The sequence below is a fragment of the Nicrophorus vespilloides genome, unplaced genomic scaffold, assembly GCF_001412225.1.
Source record: "Nicrophorus vespilloides isolate i.1.1-1 unplaced genomic scaffold, Nicve_v1.0, whole genome shotgun sequence".
Lineage (NCBI taxonomy): Eukaryota > Metazoa > Arthropoda > Insecta > Coleoptera > Silphidae > Nicrophorus > Nicrophorus vespilloides.
The window spans coordinates 69,783-90,624 of NW_017098198.1; the positions used below are offsets into that span (position 1 = coordinate 69,783).

A 20,842-nucleotide genomic window follows, 5' to 3' on the forward strand; every position below is an offset into this window, starting at 1 on the left:
ACTCTTACTAAAACAATTCCGGATACGCCATATCTCAGTCACTAAAGGCACATTACATAGTAACACCAATATGCATGGAATGAATTGTACAAGAAAAAATGAATCAACTTCCAAGGACAGCTTTCCTATAGAACTCATAGAAAAATATTACACTGATTTCAAGAGTTCTAGATTTGTGAATTTGTTCAATGACCTTGAATCTCAATTGAATCCATCAATTATAAAAGATTTTATTGCACATATTATGGACCCTTATGGAATATCCAATATAGAAAGCACTTTAAAAAATAAAACAAAACTAATTGAAAAAATCGAAGAAATCGTGCAACCCAATAAAATATCCGTTGACATTATAGAAAAATTGAATGATACTTATTTGGATATTACAAGGAATTCGGAGAAAGCAAAAGACGACGTTATCAATCACATTAAAGAAATAAAAGAAATGTTTAAAATGCTCTTTAATCAACGTATTAAAATTTTAAAGAATATTTTAGCTGCAGATGAAAAAGATCTGAAAGTCGAAGCAGATACAAAAGTAAGACTACTGGAAACGATGCTTAAATTTGAAGAAATATCAAATAGATATAATGTATTAAGTAATGATAAAAATAATATAAGAGAATCAGAAGAAATATCGTCAAATAATTTGATTTACATTTTACTATTGTTCCTGTTAATTACAGTTTTAGTTATTGTACAAATTTCTGTAAAAATATTTTCTTATAAGAATAATTATAGGATTGCTAATAGGAAATTTGGTCTTAATGAATGCGAAGACATTATTTGAATGTAATTAACATTATTTACGTTATAAGTAATATTTGAATTGTTATAATTATATATATTACTATAAATTTTTGAAGCATTGTATTTTTTGTATATTTAAATATATGTATTCATATGGTATTATTATTTCCTTTAGATGTACCTTTTCTTTTTCAGTTTAAATATATATCTAAGAAATTTAGTTAATATTTATTTATATACTATATTTATATGGGTAGCACATACATAGATAACTGTTCTATAACATTAGTTTTAATATTTATATTTAATTAAGTTTTAACTTTTAAGTTTTACCGTGATTTCAGGTACTGAAGAGTTTTTATAATAATATTTATTGAAGCAGAACAAAATAAAAACTCAATACAATAATACAAATATAATAAATTTAAAAAAAAGTCCAGTGCTTCGAAGGGCTATGACCTTTCGGCCCGGGGAGTTTTTCTTTATTATAAAGTTTTAGTTTCCTTTATGTTAAAAAACTAGTTTCAAAATAACTGTATTATAATTTGTATTTTGATTGATAAATAGAATGTAATTCTCTATAGTGTACGTAACGTAATAATGTGAACGTGTGTCGATGAAAATTTGTATTTGGATTCTAATTGGGACTTGGGCCCTAATCGGTGCCGATCGATATGCAAATACGAGTTACATAATTGATATGATGGTTCATTAAATAATTTACGGCCTGTATTTAATTCAGGATTAATCAAATATAAGCTACGCCGATAAGTGCGTTTAATTACTTATTGACTCACTTTAACTCGCTTATCATTACACCAATTCTACGTGCCCTAAAATTATAAGATTAGTACTGGGTTTAGTAATATTGAACAATACATGCATATCAATTAAATTATTTGGTGCTATTCGTTTAATGATTACATCTAATTGATTTGAATTGTATAAAATAATTATTTCCTTATTACCAATCTAAATTAAAAAGTTTAAATGTCTTATTCTTAATACATGATAGTTAATATTACAAGATGTTTTTTTTTAAATTGAGGATTACATAGCCAGAGTTTTTGAAATATCGGGTGAATAAAAAAGTGTGTTCGTGAATGTAGGGGGTTGGTAAAGATTAGTGTCTCTTTGACTATCCCATTTCCATGTCTAAGGCTGCGGCAGGCCGAAGCGTAAGAGTCTATGCGTAAGCACCTCATTTATTGCAAGGTTTCGTCCTATTGTAATGCCTCTTATGGTTGGGTTTGGATTATCCTCTACCTTGGTCGTATAAAAGCGTTGCTCTTGAATCCGAGCCTCCTCATGTAGATCATCTATGCTGGTATATCTACATAGGTTAAGTGGCAGATATTTGTTTTGATAAACTTGCAATAATTTGAAATTTCTACTTGCGGCAAGTTGTTGTACATTCAGAATTACTTCAGTGTGAACAAAAGCAACTGATGGTTTTTGGCTTAATTTAAATTTAAGCAAATGTATGTTTGACCTTTGCACTCACTCCAGCACATTTTGTGAAATAATTATTATAGATTAGAAATTATTATTATTAATTATTATTATTAAATACTGTATAGTTAAATAATTTTACTTTAGAATATTTACATATTTTGCTACTTACTTTAAAACAGTTTTAGAACTATCATTCTCAGAATAATAAAGAATTTCCAATGTAAGGCTATAAGTTACTCTCCCATAATATGTAATTGAAGTTTTGCTTCATAATTAATTCCTTTATATTTGATTATTTATCAAAAATATCATATTTTTAGCTCAAGTCAATAAATCAATTATGTTCCTATTTTAGTCACATAAAAGTTAAACGGGTTCTTTTGACTACACCGATCATTTTTTAACAGGTGTTACTTTTACATTTTTTTATAAAATATTGCAATATAATAGATATAAAAATATTATCGACGTTTAGATCGTAGATAATAGCAAATTTAGTGGAATACTCGCCTTGTTAACATTGTACTTGTATGCGGTGACTTTAGGGGAAACATTTTATGTTTATTACTCATTACTTTGAGGAAACTGTAAATGTCGCTAGTGTGTTTACTAATTAGACTTGATCTATCGATGATAGAGAATAGTATCTGCGGTGCACGTAATTGTAAATGAAAATATCTTGTTTATATTGGTTAATCTCCTGAATGCACCATGGAAAATACCATGAATAGGCGCTGAAGTGTTTTAATTAGAATGGCTTAATTTTCAGCACGTAATTATTTTGCGTTAATTAGGTATTATAATGAAATTGGGGAAAATAATTAGTCGAGTGGATGGCGGGAGGCGGGGTGTGCGCGTGATCGTCGGGGTGTCGGTGGAGGCAGCAGCGGCGTCGGCGACGATAATTTGCGTGTGCCGGTGGTGCGGAATAAATCACAATTTTAATGTCAGCGAGGTATTAAGAATTTATGCAGGGGGTGTGTATCTTGGCGGCGGTTGCGGAGAGCGTCGAAGCCGACGTTCCAGTCGGGGTTGGCGCTGGTGGCGATGTCGGAGGCGGCGGTGGAGGAGGCCATGGGGGCCGTCACTTTTTCATTTTCAAGTTGGACCATAAAATACAATATAAAATATTAAATATGATCATAAAGTATCACACAATCCGGTGCCTGAAATCACTGTAATTTCCCATTTAGTCGGCTCTAGACATTTCCATGGACGGCTAACTCGCTTAATGAAAAGGTGCAGTCACGTATCTATTCTATATCCATGCTGGGTTTTAGTGCGAGGACAATTCTGTGACACTCACTCACCCTCTAACACTCACTTCCCCACTGTCCCCCTACCAACGCAACGGACATTTATTAAGCTTTCAAATTACATGAAATAGGTTATGTAGGAAAAATTTAATTAATTTAAGAATTTAAATGGAAATGCGTGCTACCCACTAGCAAGACACATAAAATATATTATACGATAAGCTTTTAGGAATCGCAATAATATTATATGTAACGGACTTCTTAAAATATTATTGAACAAGTAACTTTAAAAATAATATTAACTAAATCGAATTGAATTAAGTGTAAAAGTGTAAGTTGTAAAAAAATATATAATATAATATGAAGACTTTGCTGTAAATTTAATATAAATACACGGGATACATAAGAAATGTAGTTAATCTATATGTTGCAATTACTTTTGCTATAGATGAGTGATATTTGGCTAAACTAATAAAAAACAATATGAGGTTTACGGCAAACATTGTTTTGTGTTGTATACCAGTAATTGATAATTATGTCTGTCTAGTTCGGATTTAATTCTTTAAATATTGAAGACTAGCTTAAGATGAATGATCTAGACCAGAAGTCGGCAACACGCGGTTCTTTTCTTTAAGAAGAGTAATTAAGAGGTTTTTTTTCGTTTCAAAACACTTCACGTCGATCAAGCGAATCACAATATACTGCTAATTTTATTATCTATTAACAAAACAACTATCAACCGACGACTTTTTGCCTTGAAAAAAATAATATCTAATAGAAAAAATTCATAAAAATTAGAATCAAACAAATTAAATATTCCACGAACTTATCATATGTGTCGACTAATAATCATTCCTTATATTAATAATAATAAACAAATCTTATTGTATACCTATAAATTAAAGGGACATTAACGGATGTCTTTCCTACTTGGTGATTTTATTAGTTTCAATAATTATTTTAGTTTATTAAAAAAAAATATAAAAAAAAATAATATTAGAAATACTTTTATAGCAGTTGCTGTCGCTCAAATAAAAATGAAAATTACCAATTAATTTCAGTATTCCGAGAGTATTCAAATTATTTTTGTTTAAAGATTACATATAGTAGTTACAATTAATCAGATAAGTTATATATATTTAATGTATATACATATAGTTTACTCCTGCCTAATCATTGATTTCTATATCTTTACAGGTTACATGACATTTCCTTTGCGCTTCCGCATAGATACGTAAATTTACAATTCAATGGACATGAACGCTACTAGATGGAATAGACGAGACACAATAATATATCTGCAGCAGAATATTATACAAAATACATATTTTTTAAATTAATAATAGTAAATTATGAAAAAAAAAATAATCATTTGTTTTATTTTTATGAATTCTGAAGTGATATTTTTGTTAGATTATTAAACCTAAATGAGGGTGAAACGCAGAAATGTCTCGGTTCATTGCGAAACTTCCTCTCCTTATCTTCAAATAGCCAAATGAGCAAATTAAGTTTCAACTAGACAAAACTTGAGCTCCCCGACTTCCCACAAATATCGCATTCACTGGTTCTGAATGAAAGAAATAGTTTCATTTCATCAACTTTGTAATTTTCTTCACTTACTAAAACAATAATGGGATCATTATTATTATTAATGAAAATAGTTACTGTTATTTTAACACAATAATATTTGAATTATTTTTTTAATTTTGGACAAAGTCACTTTGCCGTAATTTTATAATTTATTGCATTTTTTTTAATTGGAATAAATATAGATCTATTATCTTCTTAGTTAGAATAAAAATTTCAGACGGAAAATATTTTTCTGTATATGAAAAAACTTATCCAAAATATCCAACAACCTAATTTTATAGTAAATAACAATCATATTTTTATGAGAAACTTACAAGTGTAATTAAAAATATTAGTATAATGGGATGATGTCGAGCGTCAAAATCAGTCCATTTTTTCAATTGGCTACAAAATCAGTGTAAATAATATTTTGACTGATGCAAGGACAACATGACGATAATTATGTATCTATAGAATAATATTCAATTGGAAATATATCATACCTTATTTTTTTAACCTTTAACGACTCGCGCCGTTATAAAAAATACACCAATTTTCTAAGAAATGATACCATATCTATATTTTCTGTCCCTCATCTATGAAACTTAACGTAAGCTATGCTCAAAGTTTTTACTAAATGCCGGTGCAATATTGTATTGACTTCGTCACAAAGAAGTTGTTTTTGTGCATGTTCGTTCTTGCTCTGCAGTGTTGGTGTAATAGCAGGCGATGCTGATACCTCTACTCACGCTTATATGGAGTGTATTTACGACAATTCTGATTCAGAAATTATTATATTAATTTTTATATTTATGTATTAGAAATAGTTATGAATCTAATAAAAAAGCATTAGTTGACTTGATAATTTTGTAGAAGTTGTATGATAATCTTCATTTTATAAAATAGTAAATGAAAAATAAAAGATATAGTGTGACATTCAATTGCAAGCAACTTGATCTGTGAATGTTTTGCAAGAAAAGCAAAAAAAAAAATTAACATCAAAAACGTGCGAGATCTTGCAAAACGAGTATTAATTATAAGATAACTTTAACTTCTGAGAGTTTTGGAAAAATCATTGTCACATTGTAAACTGTCTCAAGATCATCAGTAAATTGGCTTTGATGTACGAGTGTTTTGAAAACGTACTGTAATCAGAATTGAGGCAGAGCAGTATTAATTTTTCTTCCAGTTTTCTTCCAGCCTTTTTGGGAAATTAATTGGAATTATGAATAGTACTTGAATTTATAATAAAGAAATATATTAGATTTAAAGAAAAATAAAATATCGGCAAATAAGATTCAATTTATTTATGTAAGCATGGAAGAAGAAGTAATGGTGGGCATTATAAAAATATAAATTTGTGAGCGAAGGAAGGTTAGTAATGTTGTTTTGATTCCATTAAAATGTCCAATGTATAATGCAGGTTTTAGAAGAAGTGAGTGGATAAAGATTTATGCATTTCCCGGCAGAAGGCTTTCGCGTGGAACAGTGGAATTCTCGAGGTTCGAGTGTCCAGGATGGGCGAGCATGCGGATGGGACATGTCGCGAAAGGGACGACCCGAGCCGTTCGTGCAGGGCGTCGCAACGCGTTCTCTCAGTTCCGCGTCGACACGGCTACGGAACAGTCAGTCAACAGGAAAGGACGACGCGCGTCGCGACGCTCTCTGCGCCTTTCCGCCACGTTTCGCGCCCAAAAACTCCATCACCCTTTCTCACTCTGTCTCCATGTATCCTTATTTCTCTCTAACTCTCCTTCTCGCACTGTCTTTATAAATCTCTCTTCAACGCGCACAACACACATACAGCCGTATAATTTCCTCACACCCAAACACGCGCGTTCTAAAATCCCCCAACAAACGTGAATTAAATTATCGTTTTGCGCACTCATTCATTATGAATCAGGATTAATTAACGGTAATAAATATGCACTAATTTTCTTGTATTATTTCATGCATTATTCAACAAATCTGAGCTCTCATCCTTTAGACTTTTTCCATTCATCCTTTGATTTATTATTTGCATTTTAATTATTTATACTTTCACTATTAGATTTATTTAAAATAAATAGTCAGTAGATAGAAATCAAAAAGGAATTAAATTATTCATGAAAAATATGAATAAATAAAATAATAATTATTGTAATAAACTCAGCTATTACACTATTATATGTTAGCAATTTTATATACGAAATTTTTATTGGTGAGTCCAAAGGCGAAAAGATCAACTGCCAATAATTTTATCTTTAAGCTTAATATTTTTTATTATTTATTTACTGTTGTAATATAATTGTTACAATAAATTATATAAATTATTATAATTATTTCGAATGTTGATAACCAAATAAATATAATTAAAATATTTCGATTTGCGTTTTTGTTATAGTTTAGTAAAGAATACAATACATTTGCTTATATGTAAAAATATTTATTATGTAAAATAATTATGTGGACTATACACTGCAATATTTTCAATCATGATGAAATATAATACATTATTAATATCAATTTTGGGATTGAAAAAGCTTGGTTTATTGTTTATTATTTTATGTAATATAATTTATTTACTGCATGTAATCAATTCCATCTAAAATAATTATATTTGTTTTTCGTATCCAATAAAATTACTAATTTCCATAATTATTAAACTTTTCTTTTTATTTAATAATACTAAAAAAAATAAATATATAGTGTAATTGAAGCATTAGTATTGTTATATTATCATTCTAAATATCTAGAACTACATCGATGAGTTTGGATTCACTAGTCCGATTTGAAAATCTTAAAATGCAATTTAAAAGTCCTCGATTAGTCCGGTTTATAATAGTCCTGGATATTTATTGAATCTATTACCCGAGGTATTGCTATTAATATGCCTGTCAACTAATTTTGTTCAAATAACAGAATTAATAAATAAGTATATAACTATTTGTTGAAATTTTATTTTTGAATAACATGAAAAGAAGATATTTTGATTTAGAACGGAATTGTCAATTCATAAATAAATTCACTTTTTCAAAAACATTTTTGAGACTGTTTATTTTTTTTAAACCATGGACATTTTCTCACTTACTTACATAATATTAAGTGGATAAAAACTATTTGATATAGTTTATAAGTTTAGATATTAAGCTACGACCGAAAAAGTTGATTTAATTGAAATCATCCGCCAATAAATGTTTAAAAAAATATATTTTTCATAAAACTAGATATTTTTAGTTTATTTCACTGTTAGATCAATATAATTTTCACCGAATAAGTGTTATACTTATATAACTTCCTCAATACGTAAAATATGAATATCGGTTATTGAAAAATTCAATTTTGGAATATAGAAGTACCTCGGATAGTGCGGCTTCAATCAGTGTGGATTCACTGTAGTACTCTTTTGCGCAAAAAAGTCTATTTTTCTACAAAACCGATTTAAATGATTTTTACAACGTATTTTCTATTTAGTTGATATATACAACATTGAAAAGTATATCAAAATAAAATCTCACAAATCATAAAACATTCCAGTATATTACATAAAACTATAACAAAATAAAATTTAGAAAATTATAGAAAAAACGAATAACTAAAATATTATTTTATTTCTACAGATTTATTGCTCTAATTTGCAACAGAGCCGGTATAGATCGTCTTAAGAGCAATAAATAATTAATCTAAAAATTGTTTTGTTGTGGCGAGGAAACCTTACATAGAGAACACGGTTGGAGTCGTGGTACTGTGGGATTCTTACCGCACTAAAATCTCTCCTCTTCTTCGTCAGCATATAGGACCTGTATCTGTATCTACACCTCTGCTATGCTGATTGTCTTTGCCTGTCTGGATCTTCCCTTCGTTCACTTACTTTCGTCAGTGCTGGCCTTCACTGCCACTGTCTTCGTAGGCCCTCTGCAGCCTCTGTTCGTCTTCTTCTTTAGTCTGTAGCACATCTGTTACGTATGTTACTATTATCACACAGCTCTTTAACATTTCGCTTACTTACTTAAAATTTTCCTAGCAAGTCTCTAGCAAGACCCCCAATTCTGCCTCTGCTTGGTGTTTCATCCTAACCCATCTGTAGCATTTAAAAAAACGTGCGATCCGGTCTGTCGTCCTTCTCACAGTACTAACTCCTTTCATTCATAACCAGATAGCGCCTGACTCAGGTGAAAAGTTGTTTGCACCTTGCTTTCTGCTTATCCAGGGCTCTATATTTGTGGGATTAGACGTCTTGTCCAGGCTCTTTTCTCCGACCTGTGCCATTTTTCTTGCCACTTCGAAATTCTGTATGTACCCTATAATACTAAAAATATTCTTATTTAGTGCCTTGGGGCAGAACGTAGTTACTTTTTCAGGTTCTTGAAGATATTTATACCTCATTTTTCCATTGAATTTTTTAAAGCTATGGCTTGATTTTTTTTCTTCGCCACTTTTCTCATCATTGCAATCATCTTCTATTGTCATCTTAATTTGGAAACAATATTGTTACTATTTGTCCAGATAACTTAATGATCTTAGAAGAAATACACAGACGTATTTTGCATTTCTATCAAATTTCTATTTGTTTGTTTGTTTATGTTTTTAATAAAATCCAGGTTTTCGAATTATATAAATTTCTGGAACCAATTAGTCGCAATATGCAAAGTATATATTCAAATTTATGAATTAAATATATTTATAATAATTATAATTTATTGACCAAACTTTAATTATATACAACAAAAAGTACATCCTATAAATCATATAATAATAATAACATTAATGACAACCAAATAATAATAATTCTAATATGAATTAACGAAAATACTCAACAGGCTGGTCAACGGGCTATCAACCGAGGTCTTTCCGCCCGGAAAATATTTATAATAAATCGTATTTAATAAATAAGTCACATGAATGAGATTGCGAAAGTTTCTGAATTGTTTTTATACATTTTGTAAATATGTACCTCAGTTTAAAGAAAACAATTGCTTTGCCTTGGTGTTTTTCGAATGAAATTTAATATACATTCTGCATACAAAATGTTTTAACCTTAATTGCGATTCCATTTTATTTGCAAAACTAATATGAAATAAAAGTGAGTTCCAGCGGTCGGAGCGGCAGTAAATACGTGACGTAACAAAGTTTCCTTTAAAGTAAGCATCGAGTCAATTATATTAAATTAATTAAGCCGTTCCGAGTCGAATTCATTTGCCAGTTTTCTAATTATACCCAAGACGTGGTCCTCGCGAATAACATCCAAGTCGAATGAAAAGTAATTTGAAACGTTTTTTATGTAGCATATAAACATGTTTATTGCGCTGTTAAAACCTAACAAAGCAGGGAAATGGCATCGGAGAGAATAAAGGAGACACAAAGATAAAAGAGTGCGAGAGAGATAGAGAAAGAGAAAAAAAATGAGAGATGGAATTAAAACCATAACTACTGTGAATAATAAACTATCATCGCTGTTTTCGTATTTCCATGATTGTTTCTTATATTTTTACTAATTGCATTTTGTTCAACGCTGTATATATTTCATTTCAATTTCAGGATCTTTAACGATTTTTGAGAAGATAGGTTTTATTACTTAATGTAGCGGTATAAAATAAATTCAAATATAAAACCTCTGTATTTTATACTTTTTAATGTTGTTTATTTTTTTATTGCTCGTAAAATTTATGACTTATTATTGCTGATATATGCAATATAAACAAGATATACTTTTTTTTATCAAATACTAGTTTATTGAATTGCATCATTTTTGATTATTTTTGTCATAGTTTTGAAAGGTAAACCATTAATATGATCGAAGCACATTCAATACTCGTCGAATTAAGAATGTTTTAATACCTAAACTACCTAAAATATAAACAATCAAAGTTTTCGTCGTTTAAACTAGACCGAATCTCGTATATATTTGTGAATTATTTACAGATATACAAGATGTTCAAATAAATATAGTTGATATATCTTAATTATAATTAGTATATTATTTATTTTTAAAATTTTAATATTAAAAATTATATTGTAAAAAAAAATATAAAGCTATCTTAGAAATCATTAACATCTAAAATACAGGATAAATTGAAATACAAGCAAGTATACAAATCAATACACAAAAATAAACGAGTTTTATACATTTACTTTTAATTCACAATTGTTATTTATAACATTGAATGAATTACAAAAAAAAACGGGGATTTGATATTGAATTGTTTTTATTAATTATAATCATTGGTTTTAATGTAAAGCGATTCATAAAATCCTCTGTGATGGAGTAATGGCCCGTTAAATGTATCTATCAATGTCGTTCTACTGAATTATATTTTATTACCCTCCATTTAGTTTAAATAAATACCATAAAATATATATGCATGTACATTTTCAAATTGAAAATAATTTGATTTACACTTTAACGTTTTTTATCATAGTTCTGTCAATTGATACAAATAAACAGCAAAAAAAATAATTTTGTACACTATTTTCTTAGAATTAATTTTTATTTTTTACAATTAAAATTTTAACTTCAAGATATTTATGTACATTTCTATACTGAACATATAAATATATCATTGATAATACATATTTTAAGAAAATTTATTTATTTTAAGAATGTAAAAATTATTACTGTTTTAGACTAAGGACGAAGTTGCGCGGGTAAAGAAAGAAATCGTTCAGTTAAAGATGTGTTTTTTAACATATTATCTCTTAACACTCCTTAAATATATACTATAATTCTCAATTAACTCGTATGAAAACTACCTTTCCGAGCTAACTTCGTGATGTAACATTGCCATCTTTCACAACCAATGGCGCGATATAACAATTACAATAATTGTACATTATTAAGAAATGGCCGAAATGTTCATTTATATACTTGTTAATATAAATGAGATAATTTATATTACATTTTTAATTACAATTGTTAATATCTACTTAGCTTAATCTGCTCGAGATATGGTTCAGGAAATGGCGAATTGGTATTAACCAGTCAAAATCGGTGCATGTTACAAATCGATGCAGTCATACTCAACAACAAAGTAGTTCCAGCATATTCAAGGGAGATATACTTGATAATGCACATGGGCACGAGACTGATTTAGAATGACCATATCTAGGCAAAGCGTGAACAACTAGAAATAAAATTTAGAAAGTTGTATTGACTGATGTGCGTAAATTCGCAGTTGACTTTGGAGAATAAGTTGCTAGTGTACAAAATCATATTAAAATCAGTTTGGACTTACAGTATCCAATTGTGGGGAACTCATCGAATATTAAAAATATCGAAGCATTCCAATCTAAATGTATTGGAAGAATTAACTCAAGAGGGGTTAATTATCGATTAAACTGGGCCCTGAACTGCACCCTAGATCCGCACCTGTTTTATTTCGCATTGTTCAATACTTGAATATAAAGATATAAATGAAGATGCATGTTAACTAATAAATAATGGAATAATAAATAAGCATAATCATAATTGGGAAATTATCTACGAAATATTTAGAAATAAAATGGTCAATAGCGCTTTGTATCAGTTGATTTTTTGAAATGTATATGTTTTTTTTTGTACGACTGATGCAATAATAAGGAGCTATATATATAATATAATAAATATATAGCAATTTAATTATTACTTATCTATGAAATATCAATTTATAATTTGTATAAAAGATATAATAATCTATTGTACCGCAAATTTCCTTAGGGCATACAAAATTACTAAGCCGAGTACAAAAAGGGACATAGCTTTGTTTTAAGTACCAATAGTAATCCGTAAATACACGTGCAATGTATATAAATCCATTGCAGGTAAAAGAGACAGCTCTGAGCTATACCACATGATTATCCGTTTGAGCACTGATTATGAAACTCTCCCTCTGCATCAGCTTTAGAAAGCAATATAGAACCAGTATTAAAGCATTATATAATTATTTTTGTTATAATTACAAGCAAATCTCGTTCTATGATTTCGCATTATCTACATTTTATAAATTAATTCTTTTTTTTTTTATTTGGTTTAAACAAATTTTATCATGAAAGAAATAAAAATGAAATCAAACCTTACAATTTTTTGTTAAAATATACCCACTGTTGTCATTGACTACCAACTTTATTCCATTGACATCGATTATTCTATAGAGTGGTCCATAGAGCAAGAGAAACCATCTATTTGTTAAGACAACATTTTCCTGGCCGTGCAACTTGACGCCATGCGAATTTTTCCTTTGGGGTTTTCCGACATCGTATTCCATAAATTATCTCAACATGTCTATTTTACAAATCAATAAAAAAAAATCCCAATTAAATAATAATTTACTGTGTTTCTGAATTTCAGAATTTATGAAGTGTTACGTTGCAGGAAAATTTTAAAAACAAAACTTGAGCAAAATGATTTTTTTTCCTTTATACCAGGGATCACCAAAATTTGATTACTACGAATGACCTATTTTTTTTTAATTATAGGCGGCGGTCTACCAACATCGTAAATTTAAATTCAAAAATAAGTATAAATTTAAAATAAATCATCAGAGATGTGTACATATCAGACTGGCGGGCAACTATGAATAGTTACTCGGTCGATGCTTTGGCCACCCCTGCTCTATACAGTCACGTTTCTTTTTGTCCTGTTTTTTGACCGGTTTAAACAAGTTGAGATATTGGAGGAAACGAATACTCGCACTATGCGATCTATTGCTGTACTTAGAAATTCCTCCTTTCTGGGTTGATAAAGACTAAAAATTCAAGTAAATCCTGTACTTGCTATTTACCATGATTATATTACTCTTTTTTCAACAAGGTAATGTTGCATTTTTATTTTCTAGAAAAAAATCTTATTTATATGAATTCATCGTGTCATAACTTGTTTTATTGTTTTTATAATACTCCCAAGATCTTTCAATCTTCTTTTTTTTTAGATAAAAAATGATTAATATACGCCAACACTTAAACGAAACAACAATTTCCCCAGTGGCACTGTTTTCTTTCTCTAGAATTTCCATGGGAATCAATAATAAATTATATATATACTTCTGCTTAAAATAATTTCCAAAATTAAATGTCAGTAGAGTCACAATTTATTTATTACATTTATGTTTATTTACAATATATTAGAAACATTATTTTAAATGAACTATTAACAGTGAATATTGTCTTGTAGTTGTGAAACTGAACATGGATACTGAAGCTAATGAGAATTAAAGTAAAGTAACTTGACGGTTGTTCTCTACAAGTTTGTAGAGTAACTTTTGATTATAATTTGAAATGTTGGTCAACTTCCTAGATTCATGTCTTTATTACACACTAGTATATCATTTGGTTATTTTTAGTTTTCAACTAGAATTGCTGAAATATTAAATTTTGACAACTTTATTTTATAATTCACTCAAATATTTCACTGTTTTATAAAATGAAGGTTATTGTTTTTATTCGAAAATATAAACCACTATTCATGTACTTCTAGTGAGTTTAAGTATAAATATAATTGAATTATGTTCTTTTTTTATTATAGTATTTTTGAAAATGTTAAGTAATTTCTTATATATTATTTAATATTTCTGAGGTGATTTGCTTGAAAATATAATAATAAATTGGGGGCACAAACATCTGCATATGTCTTTCTACCAGTTCCGGCGTGAGACATGTGTGAGTGATTGAGGTTTATTGTATTCTATATTCCTAACATCATTTTCTCTCTTTTTTCTTTTCCATCGTCTCTCCTGCCATCTTCATACTCCGGTTGTTGTTCATACTGTACGTTTTATTATTGATTTAGACGTTTCCACTATATACAAGTTCTTTTTTAAAATCACTTCACTCTTTTAAACCTTGGTTATTATAGTGTTTAGTATTATAACTGGTTTAGAATTATAATAATTGACAATAAATGGCCTAAATAGAGAAAATAAATAATATTCAATGTTATTTTAAATCTTTTTTTATATTTAATTAGTCATAAATGTATATATTTTCAACATTAAAATAATAATAATGACACAATTCTTTCATTTTAATAAAAAGTCACAATAGTTTATTTTATGACGGAAAGAACTATGGTCAATAAACAAGATTAATTAGATAGTTATAAGCAAAATATAATAGATTAAGATCCTCGTATTATGTTCTGCACAATACCAACATAAACCACATTTTTTGTTCTATATAAGACGTATATTATTTAGTACATTTTAATCGGACAGTATGCAACGTAAAAAAGAAATGGATGTGTAAATTTGATATTAACATCAAAATATTGAAGGTATGAAGGCGAAAGGGAAATAGAAAAATATTTCAATATAGTGCTTAGACCCTGTGGGTTTACATTTAGTCCAATGTTTTTCTAATAATTCTAAACCATGTTTAAAATAATTTGCAAAATAACTGTTCACATCATCAAATGCTTCGTGATTGGACAAAAAACGCTTTCTAGAAAGAAAGTTTCAAGTTGGGAATAGATGTTGTAACTATATTTGGCAAATATGGTGGATGTTCAACTAATACATACTTCAGGTCGTTAGTTTTTCTGTGTACAAAACACTCTTGTGAGCTGGTGATAGATTATTTTCTTTTTCTGTAAACTAAGTCTATTTCACTTTTTTTTTTCAATCCACCAGGCTTGTATAATGTTCCGAGTTAATTATTTTACCATTCTCAAGATAATCTATTAACACAATTTTTCATCCAAAAAACTAATTCCATAACCTTTCCTGTTGTCTTTGCCATCTTTGGTGCACTTGAACCATTCGTAGCATTAATTTATGTTGTCAAAACAACGATTTTTATCACACAACGATACTTTTTTTTAAATATAAACCTACAACTTCGAGAAACATTAATATTGATTTATATAATATAAAAGTAAGGCTCTTATATATACATTAAAGTAGTACAGTGGAACCTTGCTTTACGAGCATCTCACTTAACGAGCAAAATAAATTGTAAAAATGACACGCTCAATGAGCGACGTTTCGCATAACGAATGACGAGGAAAGGAGAAGTCCTTGATTGTTCGCCTGCTACACTATTTTCAAAACTTGTGTTCAAGTATTATTTGTATTTTTATATGTTATTTGAGATCTTTTTTTGTGAAAAATTTAATACTTGCATGTCTCCGAATAAAAAGCGAAAGAATAAAAATAACCAAGAAAAAGCGAGACCAAATTATATTTTTTTCTGGCCGCATTATCATATTTTACATTAGTTTATATAGAGATAATTGTTTCACTATACGAGTATTTCATTATACGAATAAAAATCCGGAAATTATGAACACAAATAAATCTTTTGATATGGAATATCTAATATTATCCCCCTGAAAACAATTGAAAAAATATTATTATTAAATGACAGATTTATTTTCATTTTCAATTTAACTTAAGAGCCAGAATTATGTGCCAACGATCTATTTGTGGCGAACCGCAGTTTGCGACCAAATGATTATCTATGACAGTGGTCGAAGAACTTTTTTTTACATATTATCTCAAAATATATTTATTTACTCCATTAATTTTTGATACAATAACATCAAAAATATTTATTTATTATAATATATTCCCTATTCTAATAACTGAAATTGCAATTTAATGAACAATAAATATAATTTCAAATGGTAATACGAAAATGCGAAAACTTTTTCGTTTTCAATTTTGTGAAGAGCGTAAAAAGTCGATCTTGATTCTTTGACGAATAACAGCAACTCTGAAATCAGCTTCGCTTGTTTCGCGTGCCACCGTTTTCGCCCTTTCCCACATATTGTTTATGGAACAAATGGATTTTGGCAATAGGAAAAATCAATTTCGCGAACTGGAATAACGTGCGCGCGGGTCCGTGCAAAGCCGCCGCAACAAATATAAAATGGGAATTTTAAAATGTAGATTTTGGCGAGGGCGAACGAAACAAAACAAAAATCGAATCCGAACCTCAACCCACAACATACACACACCACTCTCCTGCTAACTTTAAAGTTTATGGAATTGGGAACGCTTCTATCGCAATCGCATGTATGCGGCAGAACGACAAAAAGATTGGTGGCAAACTGGAAATGTCTCGCGTTTCCCTCGAATCTATTTCTCTTACTTGCAGATAATCCGAGAATAAAGTAAATAAATCGATATCTCAATTCTACTTGCTTGAACTTAGGATAATATTACATCTATGCCATCACACCTCTTTGGCTTTGTTTGGAAATTATAAGTCCGCTTTCTAAAAGTTTATCTCAAGTGGTGTATATGCAACAAAGACTTGGCAAGTAACTTTTCAAGTTGCGAAAACACCATCTACATAGTTTTACATCATATGATTAGAATATAAGAGGAAATTCACTTGTAATAGATGTATAGGTAGGTCTTATTACAAAAAAATGGTTTTTTTTTTATGAATAGCAAACATTAAAAGCTATTTTAGAAAATGTTAAACAAATTTGTAGGTTTGAATATATATATATCAAGTAGTATTTTAGAAATCAAGACATTCTATTCGTTATTATAGAAAGTTCCTGAAATTGTTTTCTAAAGAACTTTTCTAATAAAACTGCACAACTAGTTAATTCATACTAAATTCATTTATATTTACTATATAGTATGCAGCTAGATTTTGAATTATCATTAATTTTTAAAAAAATACAGAAGTTTCTACTTATAAATAATCATTCATAGTACAATTTCCAATATCCTAAACTAGTTGAAACCGGACAAATTAAGAATTAAATACATACATAAAAATAAATCACACAAAATTATCGATTTTCCTTTAGTCCCAAAAGGAAAAGACGATAATTTTCATTAAAAACAATATTGTTTTGAAATTATAAACTTTATTACAACTTATTATATAATGAATTTGAGAAAATCTAGAATGCGTCATATTTAGCCAGAGTGTTAGAAATAAGGTCAGGGTGTCGAGTGAAACAACACTAATAAGGACTTTGTATTGATATATATTCGATAGTAAGTAATATAGTCTGCAGAGCGCGCTATAGATGTGTTAAGCTCGGTATGCGTGCCACATCTGTCGCTTGGATCTGCATAAGTCTCCTTATCGGTTTCGGTACTTCGGTTAGTGATGTAAGTCCTGCAGTTAGTAGTGCCCATCCTTGCTGCTGATAGTCCAGCATATGAGTGGTCCGTCATATGCATATTTCTAACTATGAGACTTAAAGTTTTAAGTGCATTAAGACAAACACTTTACACATTTCTACTATAATTTTCTATCGCTTTCAAGCGTTCGAGTGAAATGACAAAATTTATACTATTTACGAATATGGTAAACGTGTCCGTTTGGTAAAATTAAAATTGTCAATAATTTTCACAAGAAATGTTTTACCATACTTTTTTTGAAATTAAATAAATGAGTTAGTAACTGTATATTTTACGATATGATATTTATGTTCGAGTTCTATAATTGAATTCCATACATAAGTTCGCATTTTTTTTGTTGATTTATTTGAGAGTATATGAGTTATGAAAGCATATTGATTAATAAAATTAATACATCATGCTTATCAAAAACAAGGGATCATTGTCCATATATAAACATTAAATAACACAAAAATATGCAAACCGAAAGCATTTATAAAATCAATTTATTTTATAAATTTGTTTATTACTCTGGATTGCCCATTCGAAATAAATGTTGAACAATAAACAAATAATTTAATTGTATATTGACCTTTGGTCAAATTCATGCAATAGTGAATACATTTAATTGAATAAAAAAATTATTAAAGACCAATTTATAAATTTCATGTGAATGTTTAATAATTTTATCTCGACGTGATTAAAGTTTGCAAATATAATTATTTGATATATATTGACAAAAACGTAAACCTAATGAAAATATGAAAAATTAATAAAAAGAGAATTAATTGGTCTGTCGTTGAAGAGTATAGAATATTAATAAACCATAATGAATTATTGGATAACCTTAAAGGAGAACGGACAATATATTAAAAATTAAATAACGTTGTAAAGTTGTGAACACTGTAAACTACGCTCCTCCGTACATTGATGACAATGATCGAACCGTGAAAGATGACGGTTAAGGTTTCCAGTAGAGAAGATATTTATATATATTTGCGTGAGTCCAGAACTGAGAAAGAAGATGGTTAAGAACTTAGCTAGAGAAGATATTTGTATATTCCAAGAATACGGTGATGGCCAACCGTCGGAGAACAAAAGGAAGTGGGGCCCAGAACCTTCCCACGTCAGGGACTCACGCCCAGTCGGAAGTAGAATATTTTGTTAATTTGCTTTAGTGCACGATCTCACCCGTCGTGTTACAATTAATATAACATTGGAAAATTGTATTCAAATAAGATGTTATATTATAAATACAAAATATTTTTATATCCAAATATATCGAAACAATAAAATGATTACATCTGGATTTTGAAAATTTAGGATACTGCACAAAAAGAGAACTGACTGTATAATGGGGAAAACCGATCATTTGTGTATAAAAAATATTAATTTTGTGTATATAATTTATTTTTATTTTGCTCAATTGAAATTTTGTTTTTGTTCGAAGCCTCATTATGCGATGAATTGTTGTACTTTTAATGTCTATTATTAATTTGTTTTTCTTTATTTGCAAATCTTACTTGATTCATTTTGACCAATATGTTTCTGCCATAGGAAATCAATTCTAAAATTATGAAGATTTAATTCATTATATCTTTGAAATTTTACTTTTTACCAAATAATGTGTACGGTACTAATACACATAGTTATATAATCAACTGATTAAACATTTAGGCAATGCAGATGGCTGTTATATTAATAATTTATTATCTAATCTGATAGATATACACTATTTACCATATTTATTTCTAAACATAAAAAATGTATTTTCTTTTGAAGCAAACCATAAAACGATTTATCTTTTTTATGGGAATTCTTTTGGCTATATCAACGAAGATGCCATGTGATTGAAGTGGACCATCGTAAAACCAAATAGCAGTTTCCGATTCAACGACAAGAAACACATAAGCATTCACGCAATGTGACCAAAATCTCAGATTGCCATAATATGGTATTGATTTTATAATATCACAAAAAAGATGTTCCACTAAATATTGTTCCAGCATTATTACCCTGAGTCGTTTTTATCAAGATAATAATCTGTCCAAATATAAGAGTCTCATTTGAAAAAATAGATTTTTTTAAATAAAATATAAAAAAAATGATCAAGTATTATTTGAAAAACATATAAAAACTAAGAATAGAATGCAACTTATCAATATCATTAAAATGTTCACAAGATTCAATAACAATATTTCATCAAAATGAATATATTAAGTAATTATGTAAGTAATAAAGGTTTTCTTTTCGCAATGTCAGTATTTTCTATGTTTTTAATGTCCTTCTGTCCCTAGCATTCAATATCACTATGGAACTCTCAATTTCTTATGTGAAATGCGATTTCTATTTTTGGACAGTGGGATTATTACATATTTTATATTAGTATTTGTTTGCATTCCATTTTATAATAGATTTCATTTTAAGTTTTCAAAGTAAAGAAAATCATAATAATTGCATAGTACATTTTGTACCACGAGTAGAAGTATTATATGCTGATGTAATATAATAACAATTTATTAGCCAAAGATATATATGCCAAACACAAAATTCTTAAAAAAATAAATAAACAAAATAGAAAAATAAAATATCAATTCGATATCATTTTGTCTTTCCGCCAATTATGTGTACTAGTTTATTAAAAATTATTTGTAGTTTGCTCAATTGAAAGTAGGTTCTAGATTTAGAAACTGGTCTATATACATTACGATTTCCATTACCGATAAAGTTTATGGAATATATTATGTTTTTACTGTTGTACAGGATGTTTTACTA

General features: G+C 28.7%; 1 protein-coding gene across 2 annotated transcripts in view; it reads left to right on the top strand.

Annotated features, from left to right (window-relative positions):
* The first annotated feature begins 6,614 nt into the window (after window positions 1-6,614).
* LOC108561891 overlaps window positions 6,615-20,842 on the top strand; it is a 51,938-nt gene continuing 37,710 nt past the window's right edge. The window contains exon 1 of one of the 2 annotated variants that reach the window (XM_017920007.1): window positions 6,615-6,945. The gene's annotated coding sequence lies outside the window, so the exon portion shown is untranslated. Of the gene's footprint in view, window positions 6,946-9,243; window positions 9,302-20,842 lie in introns of those variants that run through there. The other variant, XM_017920009.1, reaches the window with a different exon arrangement.